Genomic DNA, 12,145 nt, shown 5'->3' with positions numbered 1-12,145 from the left:
AGGAGTCTGCTTTTGCCAGTTGTGCTGCACAGGTTAAGAGCATATTTCTATGAAGGAGCTTGTAATCTGGTAAAATAGGAGAGGACCACCAACCAGGGATGGGTATGTTATGAGAATGCAGGTTTGACTTTAGGGGTGTTGCAGCTGAAAGGAGGCTAAGTGCAAGACTGTAGTAGCAAAAAAGTGTGGAGACTGGGAAGGGTCTGAGCAGTAGGTGGAAACTGGTATTCCCAGTCCATAAAATGAAATTAATATCTGTCAAATCAGACTTGCTCTGTGACCACGTGTCTCATTTTACTTCTTCTCTGTCTCCCATTCAAGTATACAGCTTTGGGGTAGGTACTCTTGGGAGGGTGGCTCAAAACTATCCATAAGTTTGAGTACTATCCTTTAAGCATAATAAACAAGTTTGTTAAATTAGTATTGTAATTGTGCTTTAGACATGGCTTAGTTTTAAGCCTAGGCATGAAATGATTCTTTGCTGAAAATCAAGAATGTTTGGGAATCTTTCTTTTCCTGCTGTGGTCCTCACTGGATTTTGTCCAGGATGTCCTTGGAGATGTGAGCTCCAGATACATCATGAGACAGTCTGTCTTATGTGGCAGCTGCACGTTTCCCAAAACAATGCTGGAGATGGCTGAATGTGCATGAGGATTTCTGGATGCTCATCAGCACCAATTCCAAACTTCCTCTTTGGTCGCTGATCGCTGATGAGCACTTTAAAGCAGCACAAACAAGATAGATGGCCCTAACCACTAAAAATGTGCCCTCTTCCGCTCTCATGGGCTCTTCAGACTAGAATTTTGTAAACAGCCAGATACAGTTTTGCTTCCAGAGATCTCACAGTCCAGATTTTTGTCCCAACTAGCTATTTCAGGCCAATTTAGACTCTACTGAAAGATGGATTTATAAGGAAAATGTTGAGAGATCCTGGCCTCTCATATCACTGGTGGGAGCCATGGTAATAATAATGATTTCCTTTAATAGTCTTCCATTAAATGTTCAAAGCCGTAGTTTTTTCTTTGGTGCAAACATCAAAAATGTGGACAATTTTGTTTTCCTAAACTTGGACAACGTCTGTGTTTCCACCATTTCTGTGGGAATGCAGTACACCCTTTTCCCATTTTATTAAAAACCACCTTTTTGGCTAAAGTGTGTGCCATTGTAAGCACTTTCATTATGTCTCATATATCTTGTTCTAGGAAGTTGGGGTCTGCCTATTCCGTTCCTCTAGGACTTTCTTACTGAGAGGAGTCTAGATGAAAACTGTGTTTTTCCTCTCTGAATGCCTTCAAGTTGTTTGCCTTCCTAACCTAGATATCTTAACTGTTTCCAAGTACTTAAATGACTCTCCAGTGACAGTAATGTTTTATTGACACTTATGCTGCTTGTTGGCCCACACCAGAATTGATTTTAGAGTTGGTTATAGTGAGCTCTGACATCTGGAAAAAGTTACACTGAAGCCTGGCAGAAGTTTAGTTCTTCACCTTTTGGGACAAGCCTCTTGCATTTGATCTGGGTTGGAAATCTCGACATCAGCTTTGGATGTGCATGTGGAAAGAAGGATATGAGAGAAAATGCAGGAGGATCTCACTGTTTCCATTGTCATGGTGTTTTTTAATTCCTCTCAATTGGAAGGAAAGCACTCATCTAATGTCAGGCTGAGACAATGCAAGGTAAAAGTGTCATCTTAGAATGTGTATCTGTGTTCTGTAGGCAGGCCATTCATTCATAAAGCAGCCTCCAATGCCTGACAGGAAGACTGAGGAAGATTTCTAGCACACACGGCAAGAAAGAGCTTTTCAAAGAGGGAGCTAGCTTTCCTCTGAGCAAGAGAATGGCGAAAGTCCCTCACACTCCTCTCAGTTTTGCTTAAGAATTTACAAGGATTGGCCTTGCTGACATGCCTCTCATCTCGAATGGAAATAGGCCATCTGAGGGAGTGGCCTTCTTTACATGGCAGCTGTTTTACGTAAAAAGGGGAGGCTGGTCCAGGAAAGGTGTGGCTGTATTTGCATCCATGCTCTTTCCATACGATTGGAGGGTGTCTGGCAGGCGTGGGCTCATGTACATTCCGCCTTGACTGCCTTAGGCTCCTCCTCTGGATTCAACCCTTGCCTGTGACTGTAAAGGGAAGGAGCTGCTGCAAGCAGAATAAAAACACCTGTACAAAAAAACATGGACTGTGTTCTTTTGTTTCTTCAGTGTATGCATTCCTGCTGGTGGGCACCTTAAAAGGGAAGGCCGCCTTCCTGGGAAGAGGGGTTTGGTCTGCACAGGTATGTGTATGTATGTTCGTTTGTATGTGCTGGTAGTGCCAAGGTGAACATGTCAGGTTTTGTGCCACTCTGGGTGTGGGAGAGCTCAAGCTGTTTCTGAAGAACGGTCACAAGAGGAAGGGCCTATTCATTGCAAATGCTTCCTCTTTGTTGTTGTTGGGGTTCTTTGTTGGGTTGGGGTTTTGTTGTTTGGGTTTTTTTAAGATGCACATGCAATGTTTCAAAGATGCTGCTGTCAGCTCTGGAAGAAGGCTGCCTTTCCTGTGTGTGCACCCACTGCAGGCAGCCCCTTGCATCGAGGTGCAGCCAGCATAAGCAAGGTAGCAGCACTTCACACAGTCTTTGAACCAGGACAGAAGACTCAGAACAGAGTATGCAGGGCAGTCAGGAGCTGGCTACACTAAGGGAAGTTTCCATGCAGTGCTCTGTCCTTTCCTCAACATGTACACAATGTATATTTAACCACAGGGGCTCCTGTGCCTTGCGGCCAGGAAGCACTTCAGCTGTTAGCAGCCTCCATCTGCATTAACCTTTTTTTAGCAGAAAGGGGGAACTCCTTGCCTGTGGATTGCAAAGCATCCAGAAAGACTTCAAGTAGCTGTTGACTTGGATGGACTGAATTTACTGGACTACTCTAGCCCTTCCCTATTTTAAGTCTTCCTACTATGGTTGATCAGGCACCATCTTGGTGAATTCCAGGCACTAAGAAAGGCAGAAGAGATAGTTTGCTGATATTTTTTAAATCGAATTAAAATACCTTGATTCTACCACAGCTTGGTGATTGATCCAGGCACATGCACATGAGCATCAGTGTTATTTTCACCAAGAACAGAGGTAACGTGTTGCTTTGGTTGTGGTGAGCAGAGCCCCTTTGACATGCAGCTCTGATTTGTGACTGTCCAGAAGCACTGAACGCTGAAGGAGCTGCTGCCAACGTGCTGGGCCTGGCTGCGTCTCTCATGGCTGGGACGACTTCGCTGCAACATGCTGTTGCTCAACATAAGAACAAGGCACTTCCAAGAAGATACCCTTGTGTGGGGGTGTGCAGGTCCCTTTCTCTAATTCTTCTTACAGCTGCCTCTGCTGCCTTTGGTTACACTCCTGTAACTCATAGTAAATATCCAGGCGTGACAGCCTAAAGATACTAACACTTTCAAGTTAGAGTCAGAACTCCCTCAAATTTAGATCCCTCTGAATGCCTTTAATAGACACCTGGCAATGTCTGCAAAAACTTGGTGAAACTGGAAGTCTAGCTTTCTACTGCACTCTGGTTTAGGAGATGAAAGTTAATAAAATATTTCCTCTCTTTCCTGTAACCAAGGCAAGCTGAGGTGCACAAAAATAATTGCATGCCAGTCCACCACAGGAGGAAAAGTGTCTGGCATTGTGTCCCTGGATTGCAGACAGGCAGCAGAGCCAGAAGGTTTGTCGTCAGGATCCTTTACACGTACTCTGAGGCTGCAGCTGGAATTTGTAAGTTACACATACGTATTACACAACCTCTGAAGACAGGTCCTGCAGATGATGTGGAAACCAAGTGAGCGATACGTGCTAAGGACACCAACGTAAATTCAGCTTTTTGCACCTGAGGACCTGACTGGTCTAAACTGCCATCACAGGAGCTGTGTAAGTTAGCCTGGACTGTATGCTATGCTGTTCTGCTTCTCTGAGCCAAGCTAGGCTGTTTAAATAAGGCTTGTGAATCTCTACACTGCCCTGCATTCATGGCTGAGACTGCACTAAGAGACATATGCCTCATTTTTAAAACTGGCGTAGGTTCCAAAACACAAGGGTGCTTTATACATTTTTCTGCCTGTCTGATCTTCCTCTCCTCCTTGAGCTTTCTTCCCAAGGCTTGCCTTCCCTCCTTCATCCCAGTATTGCGCCTGAGCAAACACTGGTTAGATCTACGTGGGCAAAGTGAAGGTGCCTGACCCCGACGGCAGCTCTCTGATGATGTCGAGCAGCTGTTCCCTGTGTCCTGAGCGATGTGACAGTCCTTTAGCTGTCAAGCATACACCAAAATCCATCATTTTTTTCTGTCAGAATAAAAGAGGGCAAGCTTATATCTTCAGGAAAAAAGGGATTTAAGGGAGATAAGAGTGTAAGAGTCGTTACTGGAGTTCTATATTTGGAATCGGTTACGTATGTGTGTGGTAACCCAAATGATGGGTGGACTGCGCTTTCCTATTACCATAATTACATTTCCTTTCATAGCTAGGGTTGGGGACACATCCAGACATTGCAGAACACATCAGTAGATTTAGTGTGGCTTACTCAGTCTCCATTTATCAGACTATGTCCCAATTATGTTACATTTAGGAAACAGAATAATTTTCTGGTTATAGCACACAAAATTTGTGGCATTCTAATCCTAGTCATCCTGCTGTATGACCTTGGGGAAGTTGTTTTACTTCTCTTTGATGGTAAAAAATTAACTCGCCCCATGGATGGATTTTAATACCATGCCAAGTTTTAAAAAAATCTGAAGCTAAAGTTAGCCTTCTAAATCCATACTTAGGGGCTAAATGGGGTGATTAGTTTTCCACAACCCTGAGCACCCAGTAACTGTCTCCCACCAAGGCCAGCTAGAGATTTTGGGTGTTCAGCAGTCTGAAACACGAAGCGAAAGAAGAGTGAAAGAGGCTGCTTGTGTACACATGGAGAGAAGCTCACTGATGTGGTGTGAGGCAGAGACAGCAGTCTGTCCTTCCTGGGTGGTTGTCACAGTGAAAGCAGTGGGGAGATGTGGGTGGGATTAGTCTCACTAATTTTACTGGCTAAAAGTGGGATGTCTATCTTAGACTGGTTGTTGAAGATCTCTTTAGTTGACCCCTTGGTTCAGTGGATCCCAAGCAGCTCTCAGTGGGTAGGGATAAGCAATCTCCATGGGGAGAGATGAGCATCCCCTGATGTGTCATCCTGCCCATCTATGGGATGTGGGATGAGTTATTCTCTGGAGATGCTCAACTCTGTCCATGGAGTAAAGTGCTTCATAAATGCTTAGAGAGTTTGCTCAGACTCTGCTGATGGCAAAGTCAGTGGGAGACTTCTGGTGCATTAGGTACATCCAAGAGTGTGGCAGAGCTGCTCATAGCTGTGGAGAATGGTGAAACCCCATCGCTGGCCTGTGGACTTTCATTGTAAAAGTTATGAAGAGGTGAAAGCAGGGAGAAATAGTTGAGTTTTGCAAGAAAAAGGAAATATAAACTCGACTGTAGTCATTGAAAACCTATTACATATTGATGGCATGGTTTGTTTCCACTGGAGAGCTTTGTTCTTCTGGGCAGCATTGGAGGAGGAAGATTAATTTTCCCACGGGAGAAATAAGCTTTGAATAAGTCGGCTAAAATGGATTGTTCTTATGTGCACTGCACATCTATAGGAGAAACAGAAGACGTTTACATGCTCCCTGAGGAGGACCCATGACAAGCAGACAATTAACCAATTCCCCCGGATCCCCAGATTTAAAGAACCACGTAATGGCTTAATTGAGTGGAGTTGCTGAGAGTGCGGCGCTGCGCTGAGATTCGTGCTGTGAAGTGCGCGATTCCCAGAGGCATCCGTAAGGTTTTAAAGAATTGACTTTCCATGCTAATTGACCCAGATGTGCTTGATTTTACCTCACAATCTCCACTTCATTCAATTACTGGTAAAGAGATGGGAATGAGAAAAAAGGACTCCATTTGTCTCATGTACTGGATTAAAAGGAAGCGTTCCTAAAAGCGACATTCTGTAGTGCTGAACAAATTGTTCAACTTGAACTGGAGCGACATTTATTTCACTTTTTAATTTATTTTTTTTCCTGAATGATTGAGCACGTATTTTGTAAGGACTGGAGAATATTTGTTAAGCCACTCTGCTTGGCAAAGGAAAAGTTAGCATCGTCACCAGAAGAATGAGTGCGGTACAGATGGATGGATGGTGTCTGACCTGTCTGACCAGGGAGGGCTGAGCAGCACAGCATGAGGGCTGAGCACTCTCATGGCTTGGTGGAGTGCTGGCCTGCCCAAATGATCAATAAATGAAGGGAAAAAAATCATGGGTTAACTATCTTTATCTTCAAGAAGGCAAGGAGCCAAGTTTGAGGACTAAGCTTTGCAATGTGGATTAGCAGCTGAACTCTTCCATGTACCAGGCCGGTGGGCACCTCATTTTGACAAGCTATGGTCACCTTTTATGTATGTGTAAACAACCCTAGGGCACATGGAGCAATTAGTGTAAGACTGAGGTTCCCAATTCATTCTCTGTTTGTGGAGGACCTGGGGTTTTGTTCCTTGTTGGTTCACAAGCCTTAATTCCTTCACAAATCAAGCATCTTTGTGTGGTAGGGCCTGAGTCCACCTCTCTAGCTACATTCCTGGAGTATCACTGGAGGCTTTCTTCAGAAAGGAAGCTGTTCACTACCTAGTTAATGATTTCAGGCTTACCTCAAAACAGCAGAGAGGCTGTTGAGGAGTTTCTCTATGTTTGCATTTAAACAGGCATTTAAACGGCAATTCATGGAGTTAATCTGTTTGCACTGTTGTTAAGAGGAGCAGAATGTAGCCCCTGATGCTTGTGACTAGCCACGTTTTGTATCAGCTAGTTGAGTTATGGGGCTCTGCTGGGAAGTGAAGGTGTTCAGGGAGTTTACTTCTTTGTTAAAAGTTATAAGCCATATATGGTCAGTACTGAGGTTTTTTGCTGCTGTTTTCTTTTTTCCCTTAAGAAGGCTTTCCTCCAAACTGCTGAATCATATTGCAACCGTAGACCTGGTGATTTTTCAGAATCTGAATCACAGCTCTCAGCTCGCTGGATATCAAGCTGTGAAGCCACACGTGGGCTCAGCATTTTGGCAACCACTGAGTACAGCTTTGGCAGTATCATGTTCACAGTCCAGATGTTGGATGGTTCAGCCACAGCATGCAGCATGTGAGAACAGAGCGACAACATGACGGAAAATTGCTGTTTATTTAATTTAAATACCATGGTTTGTACTGTTCTTGATGATTTAGCTTGGGTATTAAGAACCAGACTGCTTTAGATCCGTATGACATCCTAGGAGAAAGCCTTATATAACAACTCCACATGCAGAGAGACATGCAATTCCACATGCAGAGACTCCAAAAGAGACTCTTGCATCTCCCGTGAGAGGCTGTCCCTGTTAGGCCCACTTATGGAGCCCATTATAGATCTATTCGGGATCAATAAGAAGCATGGTAGTCCTGTGGCACCAGAAGTTAAGAAAGTCAAGGCAGAACCTGAGATTTGTCTCTCTTACATGATTATGTTTTGTCTCAATGTTCTGCTTTGCCCTCACAAGCTGCAGTGATTAGCACTTAGCACTAATTCAGGATAGAGACAATCTCAGTTAAAGCAGGGTTCTTCTTCAAAGCTCTGCTTCTGCAGACGTGCTCACTTGAACTCCTTCCTGCATGTGCTTCATTTTAAATCATGTTCTGGATTCAAGCAGTTGTTCTGAATGCTTTGTGCACATGAATGCTGAAGGCTCATCCCTTGGGCAGCACCAATGATTCTGCTGTGCCTCTCTTGCTGAAGGAGCACCTCAAAGGTCATACATCTGACAATATTTTTCCTTTGCCAACCAGTTCAACCGAGCAGCTTTGTGGGTAGAAATAGCACTGAGACTGAGGAGGACTTGTGGTAGGAGATACCACGTAAGTAAGCAGGAGGCAACTTTTGTGTGACAGTCTCAGTGCCGAGCAGGTATGACAGGAGGCTCCAAGGGGACTGTTGTCCCAAAAGGAGGAAAGCATGTAGAGCCAAGGAGAAGGGGTGTTTGAAGAAAAAGGGCTTCTTGGGGTCCATGGTACGGAAAACTGAAATAGTTGTGTTGTCTTGGCATGGAAGAAGACTCTTGAAAACTATGATGGAGTCAAGACAACTGTTTGTTTAACTTGCTTTGTACTTCAGCAGCCGGGGTGAAGCTGGGCTCCCTGGAGGAGAACACTAAGGGAGCAAAGCAGCACAGGCCCTTGAAACAGAACGAAATGGATGGAAGGAGAAAAAGACCCAGGCAAAGAATATCATCAGAGTTCAATGACACCAAACTGAACTGGCCAAAGAATTTGGAAATTTTGCAACATGATTTTTTCCAAGGACTATATATAGAGATTATTTATCTAAGTAAAAAGTGGTAAGTTTTTTTCACTATTCTATGCAATTTCCATTTTTCCTATACAATCAGCTATCTAAATGGTAACATATTGAGAGGAGCAGGAAGCGTCTGAATAGAGCTTTTGATAAACCCTCGTTATTAGAAGGGAGAGTTAAAAGGAGGAACTATGAAAATTCATACCAGTGAATACTCAGATATCCATGTTCAAGGCAGAAAACTCCACCCTCAGTGGGTCTAAATGTAAAAAGCTATCAAAGCAGCTTTTTATGTTGTATGTTAATTATAATTTCTGTCCTGTCCAGGAGTCCAGCAAAGAATTAATGAAATCCCTGAAGATAGTCTCATTAGCTGATTTTCACATTATTGTGGTCCTATTTTCAGCAGAAGTAGTTCAGGTCAGAGACTGACAGATATGTTGACAGTTTACTTTGGGTTTAATACTGTAAAATACAAATATTTTGCTGGTGCACAGTCAAAGATAATGCTCCCAGGAAGAACTCACAGAAAAAATTTATGTGGTAATTCTATGCAAATTAAATTAATTCCACAAGTTTTATTTAAAAAAAAAAAGGAAAAAAAAAGGAGGAAGCTTAGAAGCTGAGAGGTTTGTTTCTTGGGAACCAAAACAACTGTAATGGAAGCAGATGTTTACATGGAATAAAGGACTTCCCATTGAAACCATCCAAACAGCAATGCAGAAAAAGGCTTGCTGTGTTCCTGGAATTAAGAGATACACATGAAATGCTTTTAAAATGCCTAAGTCAGCCAGACTTAGTCATATGAGCACATCGGAGCTTGTACACTAGATCGTGCCTGCCTAGATTCTGAACTATTAAGTGGTTTAGATACTGTTAACCATATTCTGTGGTTTATTTCTACAGCATAGTATTCTCATACTAAAGATACTGGACATCTTGCCTCAGATATTTTATAATACATAATTAGAGCAGATTTATGTGTGCGCTTACAGACTGATGATGTCATCTGTTATCACATGAGAAGGGGGAATGCTAACTTACTATAAAGACACCCTGTGTCTTTCATTGTGGGCAGAAAAGACAATGGTATTGTTCAAACGTAGAGTTCAGATACAACAGGAACTTGTTACATGGTGTGTGTTGAAGTTTGAAGTCTTCACACATCCCTAGTTCAATCCCCAGGAATCCCCTCGCTTTCCTTCAGCACGCTGACTGGGGGAGGGGATTACACCAGCAGCAACACAGGATTTAGTAAGAAACTTTATTCTCTACATAATAATTGGCAAGTACTAGTTGTATACCTCGATTTGAACACCCTCTGGAAGGAGAAACAAATCCTAGAGTAACTCCTCATCTTTCCTTCAAATCCCAAACCCTGCTCTGTGTTTGGAAGGAAACCAGACATGGCTGAGGGATGGAAAGTTACGCTGAAGCCTTAGAAGCCCGTGAAACTGCTCTGCTCTCCCCCCAAATTAACAACCCAACGAATTGGGTTTGTTACCTCAAGGCAAGAAACATACAGTGTGCACTGAAAATGCAGAGTCAAACTGAAATGCCACAGGGCTTTTCATCCTGACAGAGAGGACAGCTACTGTAAAGCTGGGAGAGGATAATTAAAACTCTTCAGGGTGTTGTGTAATGTGTGAAGAAGGAACTGTTTCTTAGAGGATGTATTGTGCCAGTGGTTGCTACATGTACCAACAGATAGGTGTCTTGAAATGGTGTTTTTCTGACTGCTAGGATATAGTACAGAACACCCATTCACCTGTTGACCTCAGAATAACTGGGTCTTACCTCTTTCTTGTTTTCATTTTTGCTTTATAAGAACAAAATCTAAACTAATGGGTTTGGGTTGCTTTCTTAAACTCCCAATTTAATTAATTTCTCTTTTTCGTGACTAGAACAAGAAGAGGTATCTTTTTGTAGCACCTGAACCCAAGCAAAACTTCAGTTGCCCCAACCCCTCATATTCACCCAGTGAGATCTTATCAAGCCTCTAGTTTTGTTTTCCTTGGTGCTTGGACTAAATAGAAGAAAATTTTGAATGTCAGCTCCATGCATTTCTTCAAGAATGGCATAAAGGTAAAGAAATCCAGGAGTGATGAGTTTACATTTATTGAGATCAGAGTCTCTGTAGGACAGAGTGGAAAAATGATGGCTGGGAAAATAAGGAGAGCGACAAGGAAGGTTAAAAGGGTTCTGTGAGACAGACATTAACTTTTCTAATCTACTGAGAATGATGAATGTATTTCCTGGATCTGTTTTCCCCCACCCACGTAGCCAGAAAATAAACTTCACAGATTAATTTCTAGGAGCATGGAATGGTTTCCAAAGAACATTATTATCTGGGAAATAGATTCTCTTTTTCAAAGTACACATTCTGGCTGTACTAGACCTAAAGAACTTGCCTGGCAAGCACATGATTTTTATTTTTTTTTTTAACATTGATATTGCAAGAATTAGTTCAAAGACTTTTCTGTGCTCATTCTGTTTCTGTAGGTCCTGCAAGAAGATGGTTGTTGGCTGTTTTCTAGAATATTAATAGTAAAATAACCTTTCCAGGAAACTCAAATCAAGAGCTTTTGCTTCTCTCCCTGCTAGAACACTTGTCCCAAGAAGAGGATATAACTTAAAAGGAAAATGAAAAGAGTGGGAATTATTTTCTCTATTCTATTTTAATGTCAGCTGGCAATCACCTTCATGGTAACATTCATTAATTACTCTATGCACTGGAGAGCAGCAAATCTTTTTTTCCATACAGAAGACTTAGTACCTGTTGTAGTGCTTTGTTTTCTGGTTGGTACTTGTGAAATGTTCTAAGCCACAAGTACAAATTAATTGAGCAACATGGCAAAGTAGGGAAATAGCACCAGATCTTTCATTTCTATTCAGATAACCTACTCATCTGACGCTGTCTGTATCCTCACTGTGCACGAGCAGTGCAGCAGATGACTGCCACCATTGCGCCCAGCTGAGTATCACCATCATGCTTCCCAGGCAGGGTTTCACTCAAGGGCCAAGAGCCCCAAGCCCATTTCCCCTCCCTTCCCCCTGTACTGCTGCTGCAGGAGCACTTTGCTGCTCGGAGCATGTGAGGCTTGCGCCCTTCTCCCACCTAGTACTGCTTGCAGCTGCACGCAGCTTTTCCTGTCTGCTTCTGCGTGGAGTTGTGGGTCTGCTGGGAAACCCAGCCACGAGACACTGTAAGTAGCAGTTTGATCTGTGTCAGTGAGATCGACTCAATTTAGACACGTACTGTTGAGAGGTCAAATCTGGACTGGAATACCTTGAGGGCTGTCAGAACACTGCAGGCAGGAAAGGCAGAGATTGCAACCACCAAGGGTTTGATTCCAGCAGAGAGTCTTGTAAATGGGGATGTTTAATAGACCGTGGAGAAGTTAAAAGGAAGGATTAGACAACTGGCGGGGTCAAGTGCACTTGAGTAATCATAAATGCATAGGGTGGTGCTGGGATTAAAAACGCTCCTGTGCTCAGCCGGTTGGGCTCAGCATCGGAGCCGTGTCTGGGACAGGGACAGTTTCAGTTCCAAGGGGCTTCTGTAACTGGTCCAAATCGTATGAAGGCTTTAAAACTTATACATAGAGTTAAAATTGGGGGGGTGGGGTGGGGAAAATGCACTAGTTATTCTGACTTTGGGTAAAGAAATATAACCCCTCTGTACTCTGAAGGGGAAGTGTTTGTGATAGTAAAACTTTGGGAAAAAAATTATCAATTCTTAGTGTGTCATGTTCAAAAGATACTAATTT

Source organism: Gallinula chloropus (assembly GCF_964237585.1).
Source record: "Gallinula chloropus genome assembly, chromosome: 3".
In the NCBI taxonomy this organism is placed as follows: domain Eukaryota; kingdom Metazoa; phylum Chordata; class Aves; order Gruiformes; family Rallidae; genus Gallinula; species Gallinula chloropus.
Note: the sequence above shows the minus strand (reverse complement) of the source record.